This window comes from Nilaparvata lugens, chromosome X, assembly GCF_014356525.2.
Source record: "Nilaparvata lugens isolate BPH chromosome X, ASM1435652v1, whole genome shotgun sequence".
Lineage (NCBI taxonomy): Eukaryota > Metazoa > Arthropoda > Insecta > Hemiptera > Delphacidae > Nilaparvata > Nilaparvata lugens.
The window spans coordinates 71702390-71719355 of NC_052518.1; positions in this window are offsets into that span (position 1 = coordinate 71702390).

A 16966-nucleotide genomic window follows, 5' to 3' on the forward strand; every position below is an offset into this window, starting at 1 on the left:
TAGATCGCTTCTGCATGGAGGGTAAGCATGAATTTGCATGCATAGCATTACTGAATGATAAACTGTGTATTGTGGTAGTATATCGGCCACCATCTGGAAATATTGACAGCTTTTCTAATGTATTGGAGTCTTTGATTGCGCATCTTGAACATCGTTTTCCTGGCTTTGACATCGTGATGGGAGGTGATTTTAACATCAATGTGCTTGTTGAGGACAAAAAAACAACTGATTTTAAAAACTTGTTGAGATCAAGGAACTTATACTTGACAATACATCAGCCTACTAGGCTGGCTGCTTGCCTAGATAATGTTGCCACTAACCTGAAAGTGGATGTGAATATTTGGTGTGAGGTTATGCACTATGCTCTTGGTGATCATGATGCGATAAGGTGTAGGGTGGTACCCTCCTCAACTTCTCATCTCCAACCAGGAGACAACCTGCCACTCCAACCAATAATGACTAGAATTATCTCTAGGAGTTCTTTTGAGCGGTTCTGCTGTTTGATTGGTCATGTGAATTGGTTTCTACTACTTCAGCACTCTCTGGATGCTCAGCCCACTTTTACAGCATTCTTCAATCGGCTGTTGGGTGAGTTCAACTCAGCCTTCCCACTCAGACTGCTGAAGCAAGCTGGGAGAGGACGAACATCTCCTTGGATAAGCCAAGATCTTATTAATCTGAGAGACTTGGTCCTGATGGCCTATGAAAGGTTTCGACAGGAGGGCTCAGGTGAATCGAAGTCTATGTATCAAAGACTGAAGGTCAGATACCATCGTGAAACCAGGCAGGCTAGGCTCTCCTACAATGCAGACATTATCAATGGGGCCTCTAATAAGTGTCTGGCAGCCTGGAATGTGATCCGAAGGGAGACAAAATCATCTGCCCCAGCAAGTGTCCCGCTGTCTTCGGAGGAGCTGAACGACCACTGGATTGACTCTATCCAGCACATCAGGGAGAGGATTGCTGCTTCTCCAGAGGCATCAGCATCACCAACGCAACTGCTGAGAGAATCCAGGCAACCACCAGCGGCTACCCTGACTTGGCGCAGTGTCACACCAGAGGACATCTTGAGGATCACATCCAGTATGAAGAGCTCTACTAGTAAAGACTTTTATTATATGTCTAGTAGGTTTATAAAAAGTATTATTAAGCTGATTGTTGTTCCCCTGACATACTGTATAAACCTATGCTTAGCTCAGTCTGTTTTTCCTAGCCAGCTCAAATTGGCAAAAACGATTCCAGTTTTTAAAAAAGGTGATAGATGTGACCCCAACAATTACAGGCCAATATCTATATTACCTGTACTCTCAAAGATATTCGAGATGGTAATAGCAGAGCAGCTTTATGAATTTTGTGAGATTAATGGCTTATTTGCAGGTACACAGTTTGGATTCAGAGTGGGGAGGTCCACTGTTGAGGCTGTGGGATATTTAATCTTAAAAGTAATTGAGAGTTTGGAGGGGGGAGGTCTTGCTGGGTTGACTCTCTGTGATCTCAGCAAGGCTTTTGATACCCTAGACCATGACATCTTAATGTCTAAGCTCTCTGCCTATGGCATAGTTGGCAGTCCTCTGGTGCTTCTCCGCTCCTACCTGGAGGGTCGTCAGCAGGCTGTGTCTGCAAATGGTATAAGGTCGCGGGTGAGATTGGTGACCTGTGGGGTGCCGCAGGGCTCTGTGCTGGGGCCCTTATTGTTCCTGATCATGATAAACGATGTTGCTCTCTCCAGAAACAGGACAGTGGTATGCTATGCTGATGATACCTCATTATTGGACATCAATGGGGACTTGGCTGACCTGCATGAACTGATGCAGGCTTCAGAGGGGACCGTGGCTGACTGGTTCCGAGCAAATAGATTTTTGCTTAACAGCGAGAAGACTCAGTCCATTGTGTTCAGCCTCAAGAATGGTGATCAGTTCAACTTCCCCTCGGTAAAGCTCTTGGGCTTTACAATGGATCGTAAGCTTGCTTGGGGAGATCACATTCAGGGTGTCTGTTGCAGGCTCAATAGAGTGCTGTTCCTGCTGAGGAGTCTGAGAGGTTGCATCCCGGGGGCCCATCATCGAATGTGCTACTTTGCCTTCTTCCATAGCGTGATGGCTTATGGTATTACACTGTGGGGTGGTGCTGCCGAGGTAAAAAGGATATTGCTGGTGCAGAAGAAGGCTATAAGAATTTTATGTGGGGCTGATTATCTGGCGAATTGCAAGCCACTGTTTGTAAGGGAGCACATTATGACAGTCTTCAACCTCTACATTTACAGGTCTGCCATTGCAGCTTTTCGGGGACTTGTTGCCTTACCTACCAGAGGTGACTTTCATTGGCATGACACCAGGAACAGGCACAGGCTGAACCTCCCTTACTGTAGATTGGGGAGGACTCAAAACAGCTTGGCCTACCAGCCGGTGAGGATCCTCAACAAGCTGCCCATTTCCGCCAGAGGTTTGCCTGAGGTGGTCTTGAGGAGGAGATTGAGGACGTTCCTGCACGAGAATCCCTTTTACTCTTTAAGGGAATTTTTTGAATGTGACACGGCAACTGTAAGTAGCTACTTCTTGTAATAGCGCATTTGCCTGCTGCTTGGTTGTATTTTTCTGTGTTTCTTTTTACTTTCTGTTACTTTTTGACTGTCCATCTATGGACTTGTTTTTATTATTATCTTGACGTGTTCCCTTATGGACATGCCCTGGTGGCATGTCTGTGCTATGAACAAAAACCATTATTATTACCATTATTATTATTATTATTAACGTTGCCAAATTAACTCCATTTTGCCACTGAGTGTACACAGCTGTTATTCAATTCGCAAACCCAGAGACTATCCCACCCAGCAAGTCTTCAGGGATTTCCAGGTTATGACCTTAAGACAAATATATCTGAAAATATTAATAAAATACATAAATAATTATAAAGATAACTTTGAAGAGGCTGATAGGCCGACTTACTCACTCAGACCAAATAGTACAAGGAAATTCAAAATTTTTCATAGTAGTCTAAGTTTGTTGTGTAGACAGCTTATGCACATTAGCACAAAATTCATCAATTTAGTACCGCCTTTATTTCTGACACATCATAAAAGGAATGGTCTAAACGAATGGATTTGTATGAATTTTTTTCATGAATTGAGTTTCATTTGAATTGACATTTTCATTGAATAGCCTAGCAAGTTCATAATCATCTTGATCTCTTCCTTCTCTTGTATTTTTCTCTCATTCATGTTCTCCTTTCTTATTTTCATTTTTTTTTTGTTCTACTCCGGTTTGTTTCATTTGTATAAATTAGATCAACTAAATCAATAACTATATTATTAGGGTTAGAATAAAGACTCCCACCAGCGAGCAAGTTTTACTTTTGCTGGTGGTGCCATGGCGAATATTGTTTTGTTAAGGAAAAAATGTATTCTTATTCATAATAATCACTTGTTAAGGAATTTTAACGAAATTGTATTTTGTTTTTATGGCAATAAATTTGATTTGATTTGATTTGAATTCATCCCATTAAATTTGATCCAATATTAATTTAAATTCCTTTGATCAAATTATAAATTTCATGTCAAATTAATTAAATTCATCAAATCTATTTTTTCATAATTTGAATCTAAACTTTGCTTTTATAACTGAGATCAGATTTACAAGCCTGAAATGGCGGCTAATTTGAAAAGCTGTGATTCACCAATCTGAACTTCAAAACAACAGCAATTAAGTTTTTCGCTAGGTATTCTATTCCAATTTCTTTAAAAAAATAGAAATCGTATCTATAATAAGATAATTTCAATGGAAATAATAATGAAATAACCTTTCAATATTAATTATACCGGTACCAGTGTAGGCCTAACCTTTTCCGGTGAACTAAAGTATAGAATGGTCTCAAAGTTATTGACTTTTAAAGTTGCATTTTAAGTATAATTTGTGTTTCTCATACGGTAATATCTAAAAATAGTTTCATTCATTCAACAATTCATTTAAAATCAATTATACGACTCCTCTACTTTATAATTTTGTTATAAATTAAAATAAAACATGGCGACTGAGTATTGTTTTTCTACTTCTGTACAGTCACTGTCAAAAGTGAAATAAAATATTTCTGGCCAACTGACAACATTGCAAAGCTAGAGAGAGATAGTGCTATCTGTTTTGTTTCATGTTAGACAAGGATAACAACACTATTATCAATCATACACTGCCATTATAACGTGGACCTCACTATAGTGTATGAACCTAAAGGTTGCGTTCATGGAAGTTGGGAGCCCATACTCTATAGTGAGGTCCACGTTATAATGGCAGTGGATAAAGATAAGAGAATAGCGATGCCGATTCTCTGCATTAATATTTACACTCTGTATTATATTTCTCTGCATTATATTTCACTTCTCTGCAATATATTTCTACACTGGCAAAAACATAATTGGCATAATTGTGGACCTAGAAAAGGATAGTACCACCAGCTTTGTCGAATGATAGACAAGGATAGAAAAATCAAAGTCAATCATATACTGTCATTGTTAACGTGGACTTCACTACAGAAGCCTTCCCCATAAAAAAATATTTTCGCTTAAAAAATGTGGTTTCACAGTTGATTTGAACAAACTGAGATACTGTTATAAATATTATCAGTGTTTAAAAACTTTCATATTCCATTATATAGTATTCTTTATTCATTATTGCATATACCTTATTATAATATTTCATAGTTATACAGCTGTACAGAAGAGAGTAAGAGGGGAATTATTGAAATTTTAGATTGAGGTGAAGGAGAAACAATAATTGACACTGAATATATGATGATCCAATTAGTTTTTCGCTGGCCTCTACATCCATTCATTGCTTGGAATATTTTGAAATGCTTTATTTATTCACTGTATACGTTGGGAGACTTAAAACTTCAACTGAGTTGTGGTCGATGTTGTAGAAACGACAACATCTAGGTGTTTTTATTTCATCATTGGGAGACTTACTTGAAAATGGCCATAAATGATTGAAACATTTCATTTCAGATATTTACTTATATAAATTGATTATTTTTATTCAACCTATATCAATTGCAATAACAATAATGATACTTCACCTTCCGAAATGACAATGAAGGAAATAGAATAATATTATAATATTTTGCCACCTCTTGATAAACTTCAAATAAAATTTATCTCTGAGGAAGAAGTCAGCTCAGCCATGAATAACCTGAAAGCCACACGCTCTTGTGGACCTGATGGAGTGCCAGGATATATAATAAAAGGATGTAAGGATATATTCACTAAACCCTTGAAATTCATCTTCAACTTGGCTCTCAAATCAAATTAATATCCTACAAAATGGAAAGTTGCTAGGATAACACTCATCCACAAATCTGTTGCTAAAAATATAATCGGAAACTTTCGACCGATTGCTATTTTGAACAGCAAGCGAGGTATTTGAGTATATACTTTACAGTAAAGTAGCCTATTCAATCACGTAAAGTCTGCAATTTCCCCTTTTCAACATGGGTTCATGCCGTCGCGATTTGCTGCAGTTTTCCCAATCTGTTTCCTCTGAGCTAGATGTAGGCTACAAGGTCGCGTCAATGTAATTTATTCAGATTATAAAAAGCATTTGATAAAGTAAATTTCACAGTACAGTAGTTATAAATTGTGGGGACTGAGAAGAATTTTTGCGCAATTTGCGAAAAAATAATTTCCCTTGTGAGGGAAAAAAATAATTTCCCTGAGGAAAAAATAATTTCCCTTTCTACTGTCAGATTAAAGTGAATCCATCTAATAACTTATACTGTCAGATTAAAGTGAATCCATCTAATTTTAACAATATGTAGATGGCCTGTATCTAGTATATCGAGCAGTTCGAAAATCTCAGATAAAATTGGAAAGTGTACATTTTCTGTTTTTGTTAACGCTAGATCAACATCATCGCCTTGGAATCCTGTTGAAATTTTAATATTTTTTGCAATAGAATCAAATTCATTGAATGAAATTGACATCAAGAGGCGAGTTAATTTTTTGAATTTTGCAAAGCTAAAACACTGCATGACCTCGATTAAGTTATGAACAATAAAATTGATAAGGTAGGAATGTGCACTTAGCTGTAACACAGTTGTCTCTGAGGGGGGCGTATCTCCTCGTGACCTCACTCAATCAAGTCTACACTGATACTAAAACAAAATGTTCGAGGAAATATCTGAATTAAAAAATTTGTTTACAACATTTCACTACAACAATACATCATAACTTCATCTTCAATTTTAATTAATTGATCTATAGACAAATTGTGTGGACGGTAATAGCACAAATAGTCTCTTATATCATTCAAATTAACTGTGCTTAGAAAAATAGCCTTTAATTGTTTCGCCAAACTATAATTTTCACGAGATGATTTCTTAATTGCAATTTCGCATTCGTCATACCAGTCTATGCAGTTTTTTAACCTCACTTCCAACTGGTGGTCAGCAGCTAACCACTTTGTCGGATCCATAGTTGTCGAGCGAATGGAGTAAACTATGTGTAGGCGGGCACTATTATAGAGTAATTAAACGGTCTTTCTTCATTAATAATTGTAGACAGACAACACATGCGAGCTTTATGCAATCTCAGTGCATGCAAGCAATAAACACACTGTAATTCCTTTCCGTTGTAGAAGAATCCATAACGTGCAAAGTTTCTTTTCTGTGCATTCGTATACATAGGCGCCAATTTCATACTTTTCATACGAGTATTCTCGCACAAGAAATTATTTGTTTGATACATATTTTTAAACAGCAAAGAATTATAATGTTGTGCACTGTACAAAGCACACCTTCCATCGGGTCCATACTTACGTATCTTACATGCATCATAACACCACGAAGTGGTGAAAAAGCTGAAATCGGGCTTGAGAAAGTCCTCCGGTATGCATTGTATGTTAGAATGCAATCTTCTCAAAAACTTTGCTTTCTCAGTTCCTTTTGTAAAAATTTTTTCATAACCTGCGAGGTAATCACGAATCATTGTCTCATTCCATTCCAAATCTCCATCACTCCATTTTATTTTATGATAGTTACGTTCCAGCCATGTTACATCGTTATACAATTTTGCGCTCAATTCCATCTTTGCAAATGGTGATTTGAAATGGAATACGGCATAATTATTAAACTGATCAATTATGGCAAGTTCTTTCACAATAATTTGATTACAAGTTTGTTTAAACCAGTGAAGATCAACCGTAGCAATTTTCGTAGACGTCTGCTTGTCGTCCACTCCTTTCTATCCTTCTTCTCTTATCTGTTCCTCCACCTCTGGCGCCCCCTCCTCCTCCTCCTCCTCTCCCGACTTCTGGATTGGTGTACTGCTTCTCCTTGGTTCATAATAGAAACTTGTTGATTCAATATCGTAAAGTACCGACGACTGAGTTTGAGCTTTGTCCAAAATATCAGAATCAAGATCACAAAGTACAGTCCGAGTTTGTGGCTTGTCCAAAATATCAGAACACAAAGAATAGGACATGATTCCTGTTCAAAGGTAAAACTGATAATGGCTTACATATGACCAGTACACACCTTATATATAATATTGCATGCAGTGATGCACTCTATCAACAAATTACTGAACTTCTTTCACCATGCTCGTGAGAGGCGTGTAATCCATCACATGATCGCTAATTAAAATGCAATACGCGGAAGTATTTGCAGGTACTGCACTATTAAATTCCATTTCAATACGAACATCTGTCAATGATTTCAAATGACTTGGTTGGTGTGAACAATCTACAACAATCAGCGGTGTTGATTCACAAAACGTTTTAAAATCAATTTCTGTTCCGAGTTCGCTATTGATTGAATGATTATAATACGAGGGTGCGAAATCCAGGAACATCCGATATAAAACTTCCTTCTTACCTAGCAGATTTTCGTATGGATAATACTCACTATTCAAATATACTTTAACATTGTAAATATCACAGCTGTCAAAATTAGATATTGATTTTTTAATTTTATTCTTTCGATCAGTTTGAAATGCAATTATAATATATTTTGGAGTATCAAAATTCGATGTCGTGCGTACTGACCAAGAATGAACAAGTGAATTTTGCAAATTTGGTAATTCACAAATTTCCCAATGGCGGAAACTTAATTTCAGTGGAGTGTCGGCATCGAGCAGTCTCAAAAATTTCAATCGCACATGATCTTCTAAAGTAATGTAGGGCATCCGCCATTGGAGCTTAGTAATTTTTACACTAACCTCTGTACCGGTTGCAGACTCAACGCAATTGAGGTCTGAGGGCGACCTCAATAATACAAGCTCTTGTTTCAAGTTTAAAATTATTCTTTGAAAATCTTCAAAAAATGGAAGGATTAATTTCAACGGCACACAGAAAGTGAATTTATTATCTGTTAGCTCATATCCTGCTCTGTCAAAACCAGCTAAATGATATGTGTTTTTATCAGATGCGTTCTTCACAAGAATAGCTTTAATTGTAGAAGTTAAACCAATTAATCTTGATTTGGAAATTTGTTGACCTGCTAATTCGTATCGTATTTCATCAAAAAGGTTGACCACTACGTTACTGCTTAATTTATAGTCTGCCGCAACGGGCGCACCAGCCGGTTGAGTTGCCTCCCCTGCTACTGTAATCGCAGGCGCTGCCGGTTTTGTGCAGCTAACCGTTCCCTCAATCAATATAAATGATTTACAAGGTAAAGTGTACACATCCAATGAATTTATTCCTATCCGAGCTTCATCAGAGTTTTTTATTTCTTGTCCCGAATAAACTGTATGAGTATGAAATTGGAATTTGGTTATGTCATTATAAAACTGAAGCTCTGTCTCCACATCCAGAATATCACTAATTGCGGCCCCTCCTCCTGACATTTCGCCAATCAACTATAAAACCTAATTTTTCCAAAGTTCTCACGCTTTTAGCTGATAACGCCCTATTATTATTTTTACTAGATGTTGACGCTATCGTGACCTTTTCTCTACTAATGACCTGATTATGCTTGCACGTAGTACGTGTACGCGGGTTGAAAATAAGATATCCCATTACTTTTGTTTTTCACGTATGTGCAGTCTAATTGTAATTGTATCTCCGCGGAAATCAATAAACAATCCGTTCTGGTCTGTTACCTTTACATTAATAGTTTGAATTCGACGTGTATTCAAAGGTACATAAATAATTGGAGAGGGTACTTCATTTATTAAATAACCGCTAGGAACCTTTGGCAAAAATTCGTAGATTATATGTTTTTCTTTTCCATTAGAATGGCTGCCACATGCTAAATTACATTCAACAAGAATACTGTTAATGCTCGATATGTTAACCAAATGTTTGGAATAATACCATTTATTTGCTTGCAAAACAACATTATCAAAACCTAGTATCTTAGCAATCAAATCAGAACGTGTTAAATCAATAGGCTTATCAGAATAAATTTCAATCTTCATAGTATTTGCATTTGCACGTATAATAAGTCTATTCTTCTTCTCATCATAGTTCAATTTATGCTTTATATTCTTTATAATATCCTCAAGTTCATATGCACCGGTATCCAACATGATTAACTTATCACCATATTTGAAGCTAGAATTTGTTCCTTTGTTTACGTTTGCAATACTATTGTAACTACAAAAATTAATCAGACCAATTTCCCATTCACTATTTTTGTCCAATTCTATAATTTCTTGTAAATGTTCGTAGAGGTTACTTGACTTTGATCTTAAGGTTATAACGACCATCTTGAAATGTGTGTTCAACACAAACACTTAATTACAACTGATTTGCAAGAAACAATAATGTGAGATGACCACAAATATCACTATCTAATGGCTGCAGGTGATCCAAATTATAAAATATATTCACTCCATATTCTTTTTTCCAATATTTGTCCAATTCGTATGGCGGTTGTAAATTTCCAATTGGGTCAGAATACCATACATTACTCTTCCTATCTTCTTATATCCAACCCAGTGTGTCCCCGGTTGGCTTTGCCTGTCCAAATTCACGATCCCATTTTCGTTTTTTAGAATTTTTTTGGGTAATGCATCTAGCATATATATTCCTCTTAAACGAATTTGTAATAAGCTAGCCCAATCCATCAAATCATAATTACTCAATTCTCCTTCAATATTCATGTCTTATTATTCCTCTTCTTTGTCTTCTTCCTACTACTACTACCCTTCCTTGTTGTTCTACGTTTCTTAACTTGTTTTTGAGGGAATAAACTCACACCATATGATGGAGGGGGTGGGGGTGGAATTAAAAGTCTGCCACCACCACTAAGCGGTGGGTAAGGCTTCAAGTAGTACCCTTTTCCTGCAATATGTTGTTTCAACTGAGCTATAGCCTTGCGTCTAATATCATTAGTATAACCTTTCCTTTTCACATTCTTGTTGTTCTTCTTCTTCATCTTCTTTCTCAAAGATCCACCAATCGCTGCTTTGGCATTCATTACATTCGTAACCAGGTAGCTGAGCGCTTTTTCACCTAATGGAGTTTTCGGATTTTTAAAAATTTCCCACGCTTGGCTCGCTAGAATTCTGTCAGCTTTGGCTCGATTAAAATTATCCCTATTTTGCGTATATGCTATGTCATGCACCTTACAAGCCTGGTCAAGTTTGTTGATCCCAGCATCCCCCCGAGCCAATCTTAGGGGTACATTTGTGCCAGGGCCACACCATGAGTACCCGGGGAAGTGATTTTCCTGTCCCTCTTGGAGGTCTATGAGTTTATTTATAATTGTGCTTGTTACGTTACCTGCAACCCCCTTAAGTACTTTCACGGCTGAGCTTAAGAATCCTCTCCCTCGTTTTTTTGCACTTTGCTTTCTCCTACATACCATTTTCATTACCTTTCAACTCAATGGTCGAACATTAACTAAAGTTAATTAATTAATCATTACACTAACTTAATCTAAAAGAAAAATGGAATTTTCTTTAGAAAATTCGGGCGTACGCTACTGCCAGTTTAAGTGAATCCATCATCCTCCTCGGCAGCTATGCATTACAATGCATACCGCTCGTTATAGATTTTCTGTTTTCGGGGCTAATACAAAGCCAGCATATTGCCCAAGACCCATCTTAGATGTAATAAGATCTCCGACTTGCTCCTCAGTCAAATTATGTTGTTTAGCCTCTATCCAATTCATATTAAAACTAACTTTTGCGTGATTCCTTACAATATCATAGGCCATTTTGTGAATGAATAATTTAAGATAATCTATGAAAGCGGGTGAACATTGCAGTCTCATCACAGTTCCTTCCTCAGAAGTTGTAATCAAGGTTGCTATTTCATCGTGAACTTTTTTCACAGCAAGTTCCAACTCATCTTTCTTAATAAAATCTTTTAAATCAGTTTTTTGTGCATACTGCTCTGTAATTTGTTTCATCAGAAGAGTAATACCATCCTTTGTAACGAATTGTTTAATCCCATCCAAAATATTAGCTTTTATTGCGTCTGCCATTCCGGATAATCTTTGTTCAAATTCTTCCTTAGTTATCAATTTACTAGTCAATTTCTGCAAAACAGTTTCTAAATATTGATTATCAATTACTGACGGTTGTGTTTCATTTACTTTAGTAAAAATTTCTGTACTAAGCTGTTTCAGTTTAGTATTAAGATAGTTTCTGTCCAAGACCTCCAAATTTTTAATTTTATCAGAAATGGCTTTCAATTTTTCGTCCAAATAAGATTTATCAACTTTATTTTTGTCAATACTAACCAACTGGGTTGAAAAGCTATCTGATAAATTTTTCACTTCTCCTAATGCACTCTGTAGAGTTTGAGTTCTCTCTATGATAACTTTATCAATATTTGCACTAAAATTCTGTAATGAACTAAGTATATGTTCTTTCTCCAGAATACTAACGCCGATATTCTTTGTATTTTCCGAAACAAGTTTGGTTATTTGAGCATCCAAATAAATTTTCACAGCTTCACTGATTCCCTGCTGATTTATAGAATCAATTATAGTCTGTGTTATGGAGTCAATATTGCAGGAAACCTCACCACTAGAAGAGGTAGCACTAGCTGTTTCAATCCGTCCGAATCGATGCAAGGTCATCGTGACACTAAATAATTAGTTTTGCTTCTCTCAGCTCTTCAATTATAGATGCAATCTCCACATCATGACCAGAATTGCCAGAAGCTTTTGAGGAATAGAGTAAATTTAATCTTTCCACTAGTTCATCAAAACTATCAAAGTATTGGTAATTTCTTTCATGAGAAATATTTTTTGCAAAATTCAACAAACCTTGTCCCTTCTTTTTAACAAGTTTTTTACTGGGAAATAATTTCTGAATCAATTGCGATTTAATTCCCTGATTACGTTTAACATAGCCTCTTCGATCTAAATGTATGCCAGTAAGTGTTAAGATACGTTTGTACTTGGCAAGGTCATTATCATTATAAAGATTTCTGTTTGGTCTCGATTTGAATAATAATTCAAGTAATCCGCGAGTTAATCGAATTCTGTCTTTATCAACATCTATATATCCATTATCAAATATTACCTGTAGATCACCGATATAATACTTTTCACCTTGATGTTTGTATGAAATTCCATAACTGATTGAATTATTCAATTTTTCATCATGAAACGCTTTTAGGTATTGGCTTAACAAACCATTGATTCTGCTAGCACCAAGTAAACTGTTTTCTGATGAACTCCCATCATCATCATCATCATCTCCATCCTTCTCTTCCTCTTCCTCTTCCTCATCTTCATACTCATCATCATCATCATCATCATCATCATCATCATCATCATCAATTTCCATACTCTCTTGTTCCTCTTTTACTTCTTCCTTTTTAGGTGTAAAATCATGATTAGAGTGCAAAGTAAATGTGCTTAAATTTTAAACCATTTTCAGCAAATACTAAATTAAATAAGAGATTTGTTTTTCCCCCAGCACTGGGAGATATAATTAACATTCGTGCATTGTGAGGTAGTAGATCTCCATTTTTACAAAATGAGGGCTTTTCTTTATTTGTAATTAAGTTATCAAAGTTAACAATTGGTAATTGGCTCATGATTACAAACGTACAGAACGTGATCTGATAAGGTACTGAAAATTTTTACAATAGTTAGAACAAAGCCACTGGTATTTAGAACAATGACCGAGGGCATGATGACGCTACATGTATAGAGAGGCGTTTCCCAGAGATTGGAATGCAGGCCAACACTCTCCACCTCCTCTCCTCCTCATCATCAGACAGATTATGGATGTTCAAAAGATTCTTATATTACGAAATGAGAACCAATGTTTGATGATGACAAATAATACTTCTAATATATTTTCAACAAATGTACATCATGATATTTACAATAAATGTTCAATAGATTATTTACAATAAATGTACATGTTATTTACAATTGAGTACAAAAGATTATTTTTCATCTAATAATTGATCTTTACTAATATAGCTAGGTTTAGAAAATCCAATCCATTTCACTAACAATCCTTTTTTATCACGTTTTAATATTTTTTCAATCAAATACACTTGTCTCTCCGTTTCATTTAATTGCGTTTTTTTAATTTCTTCTGCATAAAACCGGCCACTAATTACTTCACCGTTTAGATCTCTCAGTGAGTAGGTTATAGGTTTGGAAGGGAAAATGGAGTGAATCACAAAATACTCTGCGCTCCAGTTTATGTTATAAGATTTATCGAAAAATAATCGTTTCTTCGAGATTCGCACGATATCGCCTAGCTTAAATTTTGGTTTTGAATTTTTCAATTTATATCGTCTATTGAATGCAGAATTCAATGACGATAAAACATGTGTACGATCTTTCCTGCGAACATCTTTAGGTTTCATTCTAATTGAACTGTGCACTGTAGCATTATAATTTTGAACCAAACTGTCTAGATTGGTTAACCAGTTTTTTGTTCCGTGCTCAGTTAAATATCTATAAATTTTCGATTTCAGTGTTCTAATCAGCCGTTCAACTATAGATGCTTTTTTGTCACTAAAAACATGGTAATGTTTAATACTATATTTATCTAATAATGCTTTAACTTTTGAATTGAAGAATTCTGTTCCCTGATCTGTTTGAAACAGCTTAACGCCCTTATTTTTAGAAATAATTGGTTGGAAAGCGTTAAATACAGATTGACTTGTCTTGTCTTTTAATGGTACACAATATGCAAATTTTGTAAAACAATTAATAACAACTAAGATATATTTATAACCCTTATTAGAACGTGATAAACTTATCATTTCAATAAGGTCTGCTTGAAGGAGATCTTTTTCACTTTTTAGTTCATACTTGCGAGTGGGATAGTTCACACGCGGCACGCTATGAAGCTCTAAAGCTAGCTTAGATCTAATAATATTCATGATATTTACAACAGACAAATCAAATTAGTGGTGTTGGATGATAGTCACGACACATACTGATCAATCAGTTGAAGTGTTGAGGGTATAATGACCAAAAGGCAGAGTATTCAGACCATTTTCTTCAATGTATCTTTTATCATCATAAGGACTCAAACAGACCTTAGCACATTTGACCTGAAACATACTATGGTTATAGGATCTTAACATACTAAATTTTTCTACATGTACACTACGTTCAAACAATGATTTCTTATACAAATTAAAATTAAGTTTTCTACATTCAACTGCTGACTTTACTCCTTTTGCTACGCATTTATTTACAACCTCGTCATCATTCTCATTACAAACTAAAAAGCTGTAAAGTTTCGATCTAAGACCTATAAATTTAGAGATCGGCCTTGAGCCCATTTCATCCTTAAACTTACCTACAACTTTATTTCTCTCCATGGAAAAGCAAGGGTGGGCAGGTGGATAGTTTGAAGTATGGAATAGGTTCAAATTATCTTTAATCAACTGATACACATCCTCTACTTTTACATTTAAAAGAAAACTGTCGGTATCGGTCATACAGAGTTCTACGTGGTTCCAGGGTACGATTTTTTGCAACTTGCAATAAAAGAATTCGTACATATGGAATTTGCTTAATTCCAGTACAGTGAAGCCGGAATAGACAGGTTTGTTCATTGTAAGTTCCAATTTACGAGAGAAAACCGCAATCACGTCCGGACTAATTATTTGCCAGCGTTTGCATAACGGATTTGAAATGTACTTGTCTAATCGTTTTTCGTCTGTAATAATTTTAACATTCATATGTTTCCGAACTGATTGTATAGTCTTACCAAAACAAAGATAACAACATGCCTTAAAGAAAGATACCTCAAATTTATTTTTCGCGGCCTGTCTATTTTTGATATTGAAGTCAATGTAGCTTTTCAGCCAGGGAGATTGGGAAAAGCTTATTACATGATGTACTTTCATTAATTTCAAACCGAGCTGAAGGTAGAGTTTTAAATTGACATAGTGTACAATGTACTTTTCACGGTTAAAAAGTGTGTTCATGAGTTTTCTGGTCACTCCCTGACCGTTCTCATTTGTCTGATACTCGGACAGCAATTCCCGCGGTGGAGTTAAGTGTAGCGGCGCAAGAGGGAAGCTGGCATGCTTATCGTGTAAATCTTTTGGGTACTCGAGATCACATTCAATTACGTAACCAGTTCCTGAATTGCTGTCCAAATTCGCGAAATCAAGTTTGGAAATTTCTTCCTCTGTGAGGAATTTGAAATTCCCAAAAGGGAGGGGTCTGCTCATAGAATCTGCATAAAGAGAATTAGCATCAACGTAAAGGAGATAATTAGACAGTTTTGAGGGATCTTATGTCTCAGGTAGATGTTTGTTATTCGCCTCACAATAACGTTTACCGATAAATGAGACCCCACCTCTCATTGCCGCTTCAAACAAGAGATGCATGTCCGGATCTGTAAGTAATTGCAGTTCGACTTTAGTGTATTTCAACATGCAATTCCAGGTGAAGTCCGCGAGGGAAATAAAATGAGTAACATCAAGCCCGTATGAGGTAAAAAGCGTAGACCTCATAGATTCAAAAACTGTTGCTAATAACATTACGTCTAAACATAAATAAAAATCATGATATTCACCCAAATTTTTCAGATTGAATGTCGAGAACACTCTTTGTGCATGTTGATATTCTTCGCGTGTCAGAGGTGTGTCCGTTAAATCATTATGAAAACATTCTATTGGAGGAAGTGATGTTTCTGCGAATTTTTCGGGACAACTCATGTAGGAATACGGGTATACTCCTTTTTTTAACAGAAGCTGTCTGTGTTCGCGAGGTGGATCATGAAACACCGAAAATAATCGCTTGAACTTCTTTTCCATGTCTGTACTTTCTACCAAATTACGCACCAATACTTCCAAGGATTCGTTCATAAACTTGTAGGAATCTAGAAATTTAATTTTGCCTACCGAAAGTGTCAAAAATCTCTCTGACGTATTCGCGATGCAGGATATTTCTTTTTTACATTTACCGAGCGCTTTCAGAATAAAATGTGAATCAAAACCGGAGAAATTATGGAAATAACACGAAATGTACTTTGGAGTACGTGCTGTTAAATTGCAAGAAATGTGTGCAGCACACAAGTAATTACCGGTTTCATGTGCATGGTGTCAACATTTAATATCGGTTTCTGAGAACGGTTCAGCACAAAGCCCGCAGTTTACTGAATTTTGAAATTCGCGCTCTTCACTTTCGGACAAATGTTGCATCGGAATTTCACGTTTCATATCCTCATACAAAATTTCGCCAAGATCTGTAATTTCCTGAAGAAATTTCTCCATGATTTTTTCGTCTAAACTACTCGATCTATGGAGTACAGGTCCGTATGCAATTTCTCCGTTTACATCTATAACAACGAAACAATACCCGCAAGGAATATGCCGCGCCGTTTTCTTTGTGTAACTACGAGTAATTTCATCGGAATCGGATTCGTCATCATCAACATCATCATCATCATTATCAATATTCACAACATATGTTTCTAAATCCGCGTAAATTGTGTACTTTTTCTTTAACGTCGCGCCTAGTTTTTTGAATTTAATTGTCTCTCCGCGTTTAGGATATGAAACGCCCTGAGATTCAAACTTGGAACAAA